The following is a 12,755-nucleotide window of genomic DNA, read 5'->3' as shown; positions in this document are numbered from 1 at the left end:
AGGGGCGGGTATAGCAGTTCAAATAGTACTTCCATGAGCCTGTGGGGAGGGGGATGAGCTCTGTGACTTATGGAAATCTGCTGCTGGGATGTCTGGATTTTTGGTGTCTGTGTGTCTGCATCTGTGGTCAGAAGTCTCTGTCCCCAGTGGCTTTAGGATCCCACTTTGCATCTGAGACCAGACTGGGTGGTGCTGAGGCCAGGATCCTAGTCTCAAGCAGCTCTGTTTTTCTGAGCAAAAGATTTTAATAGGCATTTCTCCAATGAAGATTTACAAATGATCAATAAGCACATTAACACATGTTTAACATCATTAGTCATTTAGGAACTGTAAATTTAAAACACAAGGTACCACTTCACTCCCACTAGGATGGCCATCTGTACTAATAAAAGCCTAGGTGGCCCTTGCACCCTCATTGCACCACAAGATGGCCCCCTCATGTTATCACAAGATGGCTGGCCCCAAGTTGTCACAAGATAGCTGCCACAAGATGGCTGCCCCCACATTATCACAAGATGGCCTGCCCTACATCACTAAGATGGCTTCCACAATATGGCCACCACAAGATGGTCAGCAGTGGAGGGCAGTTGTGGGCCATCTGGCTGGTAGGGGAGGGCAGTTGGGAGTGACCAGGCCAGGAGGGGAGGGCAATTGGGGGTGATCAGGCTGGCAAGGGAGCAGTTAGGGGGTTATCAGGCAGGCAGGAAGGTCAGTGGTTAGGCGCCAGGGGTCCCGGATTGCGAGAGGGATGACCTGCAGGATAGGCAAGATAGTGTCTAAACTGGAAGTTGGACATCCCCTGAGGGGTCCCAGATTGGAGAGGGTGCAAACTGGACTGAAGGACACAACACCCCCAAGTGCAAAAATTTCATACATATGGCCTCTGGTATATACATAATGAAACATTGTTTAGCTATAAAAAGAAATGAATTACTGACATATGGTACACATGCATAAACCTTGAAAACGTTATCCTAAGAAACCATACATGAAAGAACACATAGTATATAATTCCATTTTATATACGTCCAGAATAGGCAAATCCTTAGAGAAAGAAAACAGTTTAGTGATTGTAAGAGATGGTAGAAAGAGGGAATTAGGTATGACATTTCTTTTTGGGGTGATAAAATGTCCTAGAATTAGGTAGTTGGTAATATTTTTACAGTAGTGTGAACATACTAAAAATTACTGAATTGTGTGCTTTAAAATAGTTAACATGGATTTTATATTATGTCAATTTTATCTCAATAAAAATTCTATCAAAAACATAAAACAAATTAAAAAGAAATACAAATATTTTAGGTTAGAATATTTAATATATTCAAAGTATTATTTCTCAAAAAATTAATATATAAATTAAATGTTATTATGATCAAAATCTTAGTGGCATTTCCTACAAATAAATAACTGATTTTAAATTTTATTTGTAAGCAAGAATATCTAAGAATAACCATAATAACTATAAAAAGGAAGAGATGTGAGAGAAGACATTTTGTAGCCATTATCACAAGGCTGTATAAAGCTATTCTAATTTTAAAAAGGTCATATTAGTAGGGAAATAGAAAAAAACAACAGAACACAGAAATCTATCCAACTCTCCAGAAAATTTAATATATGACAAAGTGGTATCCTATCTAATAAAAGAATAATATGCAAATTGACCATCACTCTAACAAGATGGCCGCCCCCTTGTGGTCAAAGATCGCTGCCCCCATGTGGACACAAGATGGCTGCCACATGATGACCTGCAGGGGTGGGCAGTTGTGGACAATCAGGCCAGCAGGGTAGGGCAGTTAGGTGTGACCAGGCCAGCAGAGGTGGGAAGTTGGGAGGGATCAGACCTGCAGGGAAGGGCAGTTAGGGGAGACCCAGACCTGAAGGGAAGGGGAGTTGGGAGAAATCAGGCCTGCACAGGAGGACATTTAGGGGGGACCAGGCCTAAAGGGAAGGGCAGTTGGGGGAGGACCAGGCCTGCAGGGGAGGGTAGTTGGGGGGCACCAGGCTGTCAGGGGAGGCAGTTAACAGTGACCAGGCCAGCAGGGGAGGGCACTTGTGGGGGACAGGCCTTCAGGGGAAGACAGTTGTGGGTGATCATGTCAGCAGGGGAGGCCAGTTAGGGGTGACCAGGCTGGGAGTGGAGGGCAGTTAGGGGCAATCAGGCCAGCTGGGGAGCAGTTAGGTGTCAATCAGGCTGGCAGGGAAGTGGTTAGGGGGTTATCAGGCTGGCAGTCAGAATCAGTTAGGGACAATCAGGCAGAAAGGCAGGCAGGCAGGCAGGCAGGCAGGCAAGCAGTTGGGAGCCAGCAGTCCTGGATTGTGAGAGGGATGACCTACTGCCCATTTAAACAGGCAGTAGGACATCCCTCTAGGTGTCCCAGATTGGAGAGGGTGCAGGCTGGGCTGAGGAACATGCCCACACCCCATGCATTAATTTCATGCAATGGACCTCTAGTTTCAAATAAAAAAAAATTCAGCTCAACTGATAATTGTGTCTGATGCATACTGCTTAATTTTTTAAGGAAATAATATTTGTTGACTATTTTATACCATATAAAAACAAATTCCAGAATTATTTAAGGTTTACATGTACAACAATGCACTGTAAGATTCAACCTACTTTCCTACTCATATAAGCCAAGGGGTAGAGGAACCTGAACCAAAATTAGAAACCTGGAAGATATAATGGAAAGTTGAGATGTTTAATCATGTGACTGAAAAGTGCATATATGAAGTCAATAAAGGAATGTTATATTTTAGTGTAGTGGAAAACCTATATTTGCAATATAAGCAAATGAGTAGGTATACTTCAAACATTTTCTAAATTAAAAGGAAATAATAATATCAGAAAAATAGATAAAAATATGAATAAATAATATATAATTCAAATGGTCAATAATCATACAAAGTTGTTCAAATCCATTAACAAATTAATACAAGTTAGAAAAATATAAACTTTTTACCCAGTCAATAAGCACTACAATCATATACGTATAATAATAAAGTGAAATGCATTAGTACCCTGTTTCCCTGAAAATAAGACAGTGTCTTATATTAATTTTTGCTCCCAAAGATGCGCTAGGTCTTATTTTCAGGGGATGTCTTATTTTTCCATGAAGAAGAATACAGTACACATTTATTGTTAAATGAAAATTAAAGGACATTTATTACCTGTATATGGTACGGTAGTACGGTAGTTGCCAACACAAATCAGACAAACTGTGAATCCTACAGTATCAAGAATTTACTCATTTATTCAATGACAATCATGTCATCATCTTCTGGAACATCATCATAACAATCCAATTCCTGAATTTCCTGGTGAATTTCTTGTGACTCCATATCTTTCAGAATCAGTGGACCAAATCTCTCATGTTTAGCCTAGGGAGGCCTTATTTTCGGGGGATGCCTTATATTTCACTCAGAAGGAAACCTGTAAGTAGGTCTTATTTTCGGAGGATGTCTTATTTTCAGGGAAACACGGTATTAGCATGGATGTGGGCATAAAGGTACTCACAGGCTCAAAAAAAGAGATATTAGTTGTTACAAGTGTTTGAAAAGGTGATCTGTTGGTATCTATTAAAATTAAAGTGGATTTTAATTTTGACAAAGTAATCCCATTCTGGGATTATCTTCCTTAAAAATAGAAGCAGCAATAAGGATAAATGTCATAGAGTAATATTTGTAGTGCAATGAACCTAAAGTAAATGAACACCTACCAAAAAGGAAATGATTGAATATACTTATGGTCTGTGTGCAACTTGGTACCTTATGTGACCATTTAAAATAATACATTATAGCTATACCTGTTTACTTGGGGAGATTGCCATGACATATAGTTTAGAAAAAAAAATGCAGTAAATATGTATGCATAATATTTTTGTAAAACAATATCCAAACCCTTCATATGTGGCTATATTTGTATATGTGTATATAAGTATGAAAATGAGAAATTATACCTAACATAATAGGTTTCCAACATGATTTATGGAATATGTCATTTAGGTAAAGCAGGGAGAGGAAAGAACAAGGAGAGGAAAGCTAAAAGCCAAAAAAGAGGGGGGGAAAAAACACACACAGTGGTAGACTAGTACTTTGCTGAAGCATAAATGTTGTATATCATGACTCCATCTCATTTATATGTATGCTTTTTAAAGATAAATATTTATAGAATAAGTTTATAAAGTTCTAGAAAGTAAGATTATACCAGATTAGGATTGTTTGAAATATTAAAGTCACCCTGGAAAAAATTAAAAACTATAAGGTATTGAGTCTTCTCATCTAAAAATGGTTGTCTCTTGATATATTCTAGCCTTCTATTAATGTTCCCCTACAGAGTTTATCATATTTTTTTTTCTGATGCATGTCTCTTAAAAACCCAAAATAAAGGTATCTTAAGCAAACTTTCAAATAAGCAACAAAAGTGGTCTATAAAATAATATGTAAATTAATTAACAATTACATTTACCTTTATTTTATACTAGAGGCCTGGTGCAAGAAATTCGTGCACTTGGGGGTGGGATCCCTCAGCCCGGATTTCGATAAGGCTGAAGCCAGGCACAATTGGGGCCAAGGAAGAATGCAGGCGGTTGGCCAGCCAGGGAGGGACCATAGGAGGGCTCCAGGATATGCCCAGTCCTGTTCAACCAAAGCCCAAAAGCATGCTAATCTACCAGTTGGACAGTCTGCTCCCTGATGATCAGGGCACGACATAGCGAGCAGTTGATCAGCTTTGGTATATCATTAATATATTATGCTTTGATTGGTTCAATGGCCAACCAGAGAACTGGACACTTAGCATATTAGGTTTTTATAATATAGGATTTTTGTGCAATGGTTGAATATAAACCAATATTCAGAATTTGGTAAGAATTTCAATATGAAAATTAATTTAGTTTGAAATATATATGGTATTTGGATTATCTTTCTCATCATATTAATATTGATGTTTCAGGATGAAACAAACAAAAAAAGGATGAAATTTACTTGCTTTTTTTCTTCTTTCCCTGATCTAGATTGAGAATGCTGTTAATCATCTGGTGATCTTCTTACCATTACATTATTTTTATTCCTGTCAATCTGAAAAATGAGGAAGCGTTAATGACTGCTATAATGAGATGCTTTAGCCTTGGCTGTAATTGCTCAGTGGTTAGAGCATGGGCTCATGCACTCATGGTTGAGGGTTTGAGTCCTGGCCCTGTATTGAGGCAGGAACAACTAATCGATGTGTATCTCTCACACTGATCTCTCTATATCTCTATTTTTTCCACTATCTCTAAAAATCAGTGGAAAGAATATCCTTAGATTAGGATTTAAAAATATTTTTAAAAAATTTAGCCCTCAAATATTGCTATCATATATAAATATATATAGTTGTTGTTCTTTCTTGGCTCTAGCCTCTGTCCTACTAATCATCACACTGTATAGTGTGGTATAGGAACTCTAATGAATTGGACAACATCCAGGCTCAGTGGAGATAACTAAGAATTTACTTATAGCCAACGTGAATGTCAAATACATTAAATATTTTATATTTCAATTTTATTGCCCATGTGTCTCATTTCATAAAAATAATACATAAAATATGAACTAATAAAATAAAAAAATCAGGGATTGACTATTCACCTTTAAAATTATATTTGCAAAAGGAATCACTCTAAATATATCTCATCATTTAAAATTCAATTAGAAAAAATATAGTGTTTTGCAAAATTTCAGGAATATATTTGTTGCTTCTAGTAAATATAATTTCTTTATAGTTACCAAGGTATGAGTTGGATGTGACCAGCTAATTAAATCATTCCACTGTGGACATCCTTAATATGTTCTTGCCATTTCTTTTGACTTCTATTTCATTCTCTTTGACATCCCCTAGGGAAAAAAAAATATTCAGAAAAAAATATTGCAACACTTCTAGAAATACATTGGTCTCCTTAAATGTGTACCCTAAATATGAGAAGCATTGGATCAGATTTCCTTGTGGTATCTTCCCTCGGTGAAAGTCATGAATGAAACCAAAAGTTGAGTATGTGTACACTAGGTTCTTAAAATTGATTTTGCTAACAAGGGTGTCATTTTTTACCAATCATATTGATATTGTCTGCAAGATGGACTTTCAATCATCTAGGTTTGGAATGAGACTGCTAACTTATTGTTCATAGATCACAAAGCAGCTAATAGATGATAAAAACTCTTGAGTCACTATTCATTTATTTTGGCTACATTCAAGATGGAAGCTCATGGATAATAGGTAGTTTCTTGCTTTCTTAATCCCTCAGCCCTCTACTTCATCTATATGGTCACTGATTTCAAATAAAGTATCCAACTAAACCTTCTTTCTATTAATCATCTGAATCTCTCTTAGCATGGTATTTTTTGCATTTAAAAAAAATTGTTTTATCTGAATGATAGCTCCTAAAATAATTGAGTGATTCTAATCAAGATCCATTGTTTGTTGTTGTGAGTCCTAATGTATATGTGAAATTTATTCACAAAAATTCAAGCTATAACTATTACTGAACAATTTTTATTTTAAAAAAACCATGTGAACTTATTAAAAAGACTGTGTACAAATTGAGAAAAATATTATAATACTTTCAACTTAAAGTATTTGAGATTTTTAGTAACTCTGAAAGGGAGCTTAATCATAATCTAGAATGAACTTTTCATTTATAAACTGAATAACTTTCCCAAGGCCACAAAACATCCTAGTTGCAGAGACAGAATTGAGATTTCAGGAACCTACCTTAGTACCTTATTGTATAAAGCAGAATGCATGTTTGTCCTTATAAAGTTTATAAATCATTCCTTTTTCCTCTATAAAACTTTTTACAATACAGTATTTTCCTTCTTGGCTAGCCAAAATATGTATTCCAACAAACTCTAATTAACATTCAATTTTAAAAATAATTGTAAACATATCTAGTCCTTTGTATGATTTCTAGTCAAGTCCAACTTGTGATTTTATATATATATATATATATATATATATATATATATATATATATATATGTGTGTGTGTGTGTGTGTGTGTGTGTGTGTGTGTGTGTATATATATATATATATATATATATATATATATATATATATATATATATAAATCTAGGTCAGTGTTAAGCTTCTTAACATTATTTCTATTTTACTGATTAAGAAATGGAAGATTGGAAAGTTATGGTGACCTATTCAAGGTGTCACAAGCGTGGAAGCTGGGGATAGAACTTATGTCTCCTGATATCCTCCTGTGGTTCTTTGCACTAAAATCTTCAGTCTGAAAAGATCTTAGCACTCGGCATTTCTTCTAGCTGTAGCTTTCTGGTAGTCGTTGTGTCAGAGAGTTATGAAATACCAGAATTTCCTTTTCATTATCAGGAATTCTGTACTCATGGGATTTCAGGGACATTAGTTATGCTCTCACTGCAGAGAAAGACATGGCAAATGTCAGAAAGGGATGACTTTATAGAATAAGAGTCAGTAAAGTGCTTTGATGGCAAATGTGGTGCAAGAGTGAAGAAAGACTTCTCACACATTCTGTCTGTGGGAACGAGGGGGCTTTGAAGTGCAATTTAATGGCCAAAGAAGTCATAAGCTGACCAAAACTATCTGGATCCAGAGTGCTTCAACAGGGATATCAATTATTCCTGTAGAGTAATGATGATCTACTTTAATCCAAGAAATATTGATAATTAACAATTCTGTGTACATTTGACTGAATTATTATGCACTAGAGCTCATGTAAAAAAAAAATGTTGTTCAGTACACTTTTAGGATCCTCAGTCATAACTAATGACAAAAGAGTGAAAGCTCTTAAATCGATATATGACAAAAGGAGTAAGCTTATTAAATAAACAAATACTCATTGCCTTCATTTGGGGACAGTTCAATCACCTGCTCAAAGATTCCTCCTTCAGATAAGTATATTTGAATACCTAGCTCATTCATGTGCATTCAGGGAGCCTACAAGCATCTTTAATGTAAAACATTGTCACTTTATTTTATGGAAAAAAAAATAAAGACTAACTCTTGTACTTGATAATAAAAGCATTCTAAAAAACAAAACAGCCCTAGCTGATTTGGCTCAGTGGATAGAGCATTGGCTTGCAGACTGGAGAGTGTCAGGTTCTATTCAGGTCAAGGGCACATGCTCAGGTTGCAGGTTCAATCCCCAGTTGGGGGCATGCTGGAGGCAGCCAATCAATTGTTTTCTCTCTCATCATTGATGTTTCTATCTCCATCTACCTTTATTTCTTAAATTGATAAAAATATTTTAAAAAAAACTTTATTCACTGGTGTTCTATTTCATTGTTATTTTAATTTGTATTCATGAATATTGAATTCAAAAACATTTTCATATATTTATTAGCATTTGTATTTCTTCTTTCCCAAGTTTAATTTAAAATATTTTGTTGATTTTTTAAAATCTCATTCTTACTGATTTGTAGGAGCTTTTTTTTTTACTTTTTATATACTAGTTTTTGTAAGTTATATGCATTGCAAATGTTTTCTACCATTTTTGTCTTTAATAAATAAAAGTTGTTAAATATGTATCCCAAGTCAATTACATTGAATGCATATTCATTATCTATGATGCTTTATTTTTTATTATTTAAGTTTCATGTGTAAAAATTGAATACTTTTCACAAGATTATGGGAGTACATTGATTAAACAACAAAAGTCTTATCCTGGCCAGTATGATTAAGTTAATTGAATGTTGTCCCCTGCACTGAACTGTCACCAATTTGCCACATATCCAGGTTGAGGGTGCAATCCTCAGAGGGGCCATGTGGGAATCAGCCAATCAATGTTTCTCTCTTTCTCCCTCTCCCTTCCTCTCTCAAATCAATAAAAAAATATTTACAAAAACACAATAGTCTCCTTTTAGCACTACTTCACTGCCTATCCAAAGTTAACAAATAGATATTTTTCTAGACGTGTGTGTGCATATGCACATGGGTGCATAAGTGTGTCATTGTGCGTGTGTGTGTGTGTGTGTGTGTGTGTAAAGAGAGACACTATAAAGGTGTATTTAAGAGTATAGCTATTAGAATCAATACCTGGGTTCAAATAAAATCTCCAAGTTTCATGTGCCTTAGACAAATTTGTTTACCCTTCTCTTTTAGCAGCCTCCTCTGCAAAATGAGAATAATATTATTGTCTATTTCATGGAGTAGTTATGAAAATAATAACATGTAAGGCACTTAACACAGTGCATGATACATAAAATAATAATATGTAACTTTTATTTAGCACTTACTATGTGCTAAGCACTTTTCATGGATTAATCTATTTAACAACTATAATTATTTCCTTCGGTTCAAGGGGTTTAAATAATTCACCCAAAGTGGCATCCTTAGTAAATGGAAGACTGACTAGTTTATGAGCCCAGATCATTCCTATTTCAGAGTTAACATTATATATATATATATATATATATATATATATATATATATATATATATATGTATATATATTAGTGATCCTGTGCACAGGTAGGGGAGGGGGTGCCCGGCATGCACCCTCTCCAATCTTGGACCCCTCAAAGGTTGTCCTACTGCCAGTTTACAGGGATCAGGCTTAAACCATCAGTCGGACATTTCTCTCGCAATCCGGGACTGCTGGCTCCTAATCACTCACCTGCCTGCCTGTCTGATTGCTCCTAACCACTCTGCCTGCCAGCCTGCTCACCCCCAACTGCCCTCCACCACCGGCCTGCTCACCCCAAAATGCCTCTCTGCCAGCCTGGTCACCCCCAAATGTCCCCCACCAGCCTGATCCCCCCAACTTCCCCCCCCCCCGGGTCAGATCACTCACAACTGCCATCCTGCCATCCCATCCTGGCCTGATCACCCACAACTGCCTTCCCCTCTTGGCCTCTAACCACCTCTACCTCAGCCCTGCCACCATGGCTTTGTACAGAAGAATATCTAGAATTTCTCCTGGAAGGTTTCCCAGTCTAATTAGTATATTACCCTTTTATTAGTATAGAGGCCTAGTGCACAGGTAGGGGCCAGCTGGTTTGCCCTAAAAGGTGTCTCAGATCAGGGTGGGGGTTCCCTTGGTGTGTGGGGTGGCCTGGGTGAAGGGCATGTGGTGGTTTGCAGGCTGGCTACACCACTGTGGGGTGAAGGTCACCACTGGGAGGTGTGGCCAGTCTGGGTGAGGGGCTGAGGACTGTTTTCAAGCTGGCCACACTCCCTTCAGGGTGGGTGTCCCCACTGGGGTACTTAGCCAGCCTGGGCAAGGGACTGATGGCTATTTGCAGACTGGCCACACACCCAAGCAGGGACTCTTATTCCATGGGGGTGTGGCCAGCTTGGGTAAGAAGCTGAGGGCTATTTCCAGGCTAGCCATTACCCGAGAGACCCAGGCCGCCAGCCACTCCTTGAACAGAAGCCAGAGCCAGCTGGAAGCCTGGGTTACCCCCAGTGACCCAGGCCCCCAGCCACTCCTTCAGCGGTGGCCAGGGCGGGAGAGAAGCTTAGCTTTCTCCATCACTAGGAGCCACCTAATCCTCCTGCTCACTCCAGCTCTGTGGCTGCCGCCATCTTTGTTGGGTTAATTTGCATACTCACTCCTGATTGGCTGGTGGGCATAGCAGAGTGATGGTCAATTTTCATGCTTCTCTTTTATTAGTGTAGTAGATCAGTGTTTCCCAACCTTCTCTCATGATGAGAATCACCTGGTGGAGTTGTTAAAACACAGATTCCTGAATCCCAACTAAGAAGTGCTAAACTAGAATTTTTGAGAACATATAGGTAAAATTGCATACCTAACTTAGTGCTCTGTATATAACATCTGTCTTAGAGCACTAGTTAAGTATACAATTTTACCTATATGTTCCCCAAAATCCTAGTTTAGCACTTCTTAGTTGGGATTCAGGAATCTGTGTTTTAACAACTCCACCAGGTGATTCTCATCATGAGAGAAGGTTGGGAAACACTGGTGTAGATAGCCCTGCAGCCCAACCAGTGTGGCTCAGTAATTGAGTGTCGACCTATGAACCAGGAGCTGATTCCTGGTTGGGACACACACCAAGATTGTGGGCTTGATCCCCAGTGGGGGGAGTGCAAGGGGCAGCCAATCAATGATCCTCTCTCATCATTGATGTTTCTGTCTCTCCCTTTCCCTTCCTCTCTAAAATCAATAAAAATCTATTTTTAAAAATAAAAGATGTCCCTACAACCATTTGTTTACCAAGCATTTGCTTTTTCATTTCCATATTGCTTGCCTTTCTGCCCTTTGAGGTCCCAAAGCACAAGTCTGCTTTTCTCCTTTGGGTCCTATATTTTTATGGAACATCCATGTGTACATACACAATAAACTTGGTTATTTTATCATGTTAGTCTGTCTCATTTCAATTTGATTATTTGGCCATTCAAGAGTCCAGTAAACAATATTTTTTACCCTTATAATTGAATTGTCAAGATAGCCAAGATACTATTGGATAGACACAGTTTTTTGGGGTACTGCTTCAGATTGTGGAGCATCTGAATCAAACCAGAAGAAAATATGAGTTCTCACCATATCCAATACCTCAGATCTCTGTTGTTTGATTGTACTGAAAGCAAACATGGAGATAAAACTCAAAAAGGAATGGGTCTGTACTGCCTATCACTACTTGAGCCAGTTAAACAGAAAGATAGGGTTGAATTATGGATGAGCATTTATTCCAATAATGCCAGCAGTATGGGTGAGAAACAGGTCATCCACAAAAATCTGCTCTACCCCTCCCCATAAACCAGCTGCTTATATTGGGTAGAAGGACAAAGATTGCATGGGGAATTATGAATTACAGGCATGGGAAGGTAGACAAGATATAATGGTTACAGATTATAAGCAATGTGGTCTGAGGGGTGAGGGGTCACAAAGGGTGCATACCTCTGAATTCTATTGTTTCAACAGCAAGGTTGTTAACCTGTCCATGATGATAGGCAGTACTCAGAAAAAGAGAATGGAATGCATTTTCAGAATGTGCTTTCTCTAATCAGAACAGAACAATAATGGTTAACAGAGCATGATCAATATTTATTATAATTATAGCTGGTACCCACCATTCTATTTCTGCCCCTAACTAATAGTGAGAAACTTAAATTATTTTTTTAAAATTTAGGTTAGTAGGAGAAAATATGTGTGCAACTAGTTCTTTGGGTTAGAAAATATTGGTCATTTGATATGATTACTCATTTGTGTTTTTAGTTCTTTTCTTCCCAGATGAGAAAATTAGAGCTCCTCGATGTTCTTATTTTTCAAAAGCTGAAGGCTTCATATGCATCTGGTGGAAAGCCAAATAGGCTTTGGATATGACCTTATGAAATGTAAAAATATGGGTGAACTTTTGGCTTGTCAATTTACATTATTGTGTTCAAAATAGGGAAAAATACATGATATCCTGTGTTTGTAATGGTTGTTTCTAATGTTGGGAGTGAAATTTTGGATCTTATGAGGGCTGCATCCTTTGCACTTTCTTGTGGATGCATCTTGTTTCCTTGTTTAAACAATAAACTTGTTTAAACAATAAGCTAGGAAACAATAAGCTAGGAAACAATAAGCTAGGAAAATTCCAGGACAAATAGAATGGGAAAGCTAAGGCAGAAAATTAACAATTTACAACCACATAGTAAATCCCATATTCCCTAAACCAAAGTCACTTGAAAGTAAATGGATTGCACTTCCCCTCCCCCCAATCAGAGGGTGAAAAGACTAAATCACCTTACTCAGGGATACCAAAAACATAAATCCAATTAGTGCCATTTTCCAACCAC

Source organism: Pipistrellus hanaki (assembly GCF_964339955.1).
Source record: "Pipistrellus hanaki genome assembly, chromosome: X".
NCBI classification, from domain to species: domain Eukaryota; kingdom Metazoa; phylum Chordata; class Mammalia; order Chiroptera; family Vespertilionidae; genus Pipistrellus; species Pipistrellus hanaki.
The sequence above is the reverse complement of the archived record's forward strand: the minus strand, read 5'-3'. Positions refer to the sequence as shown.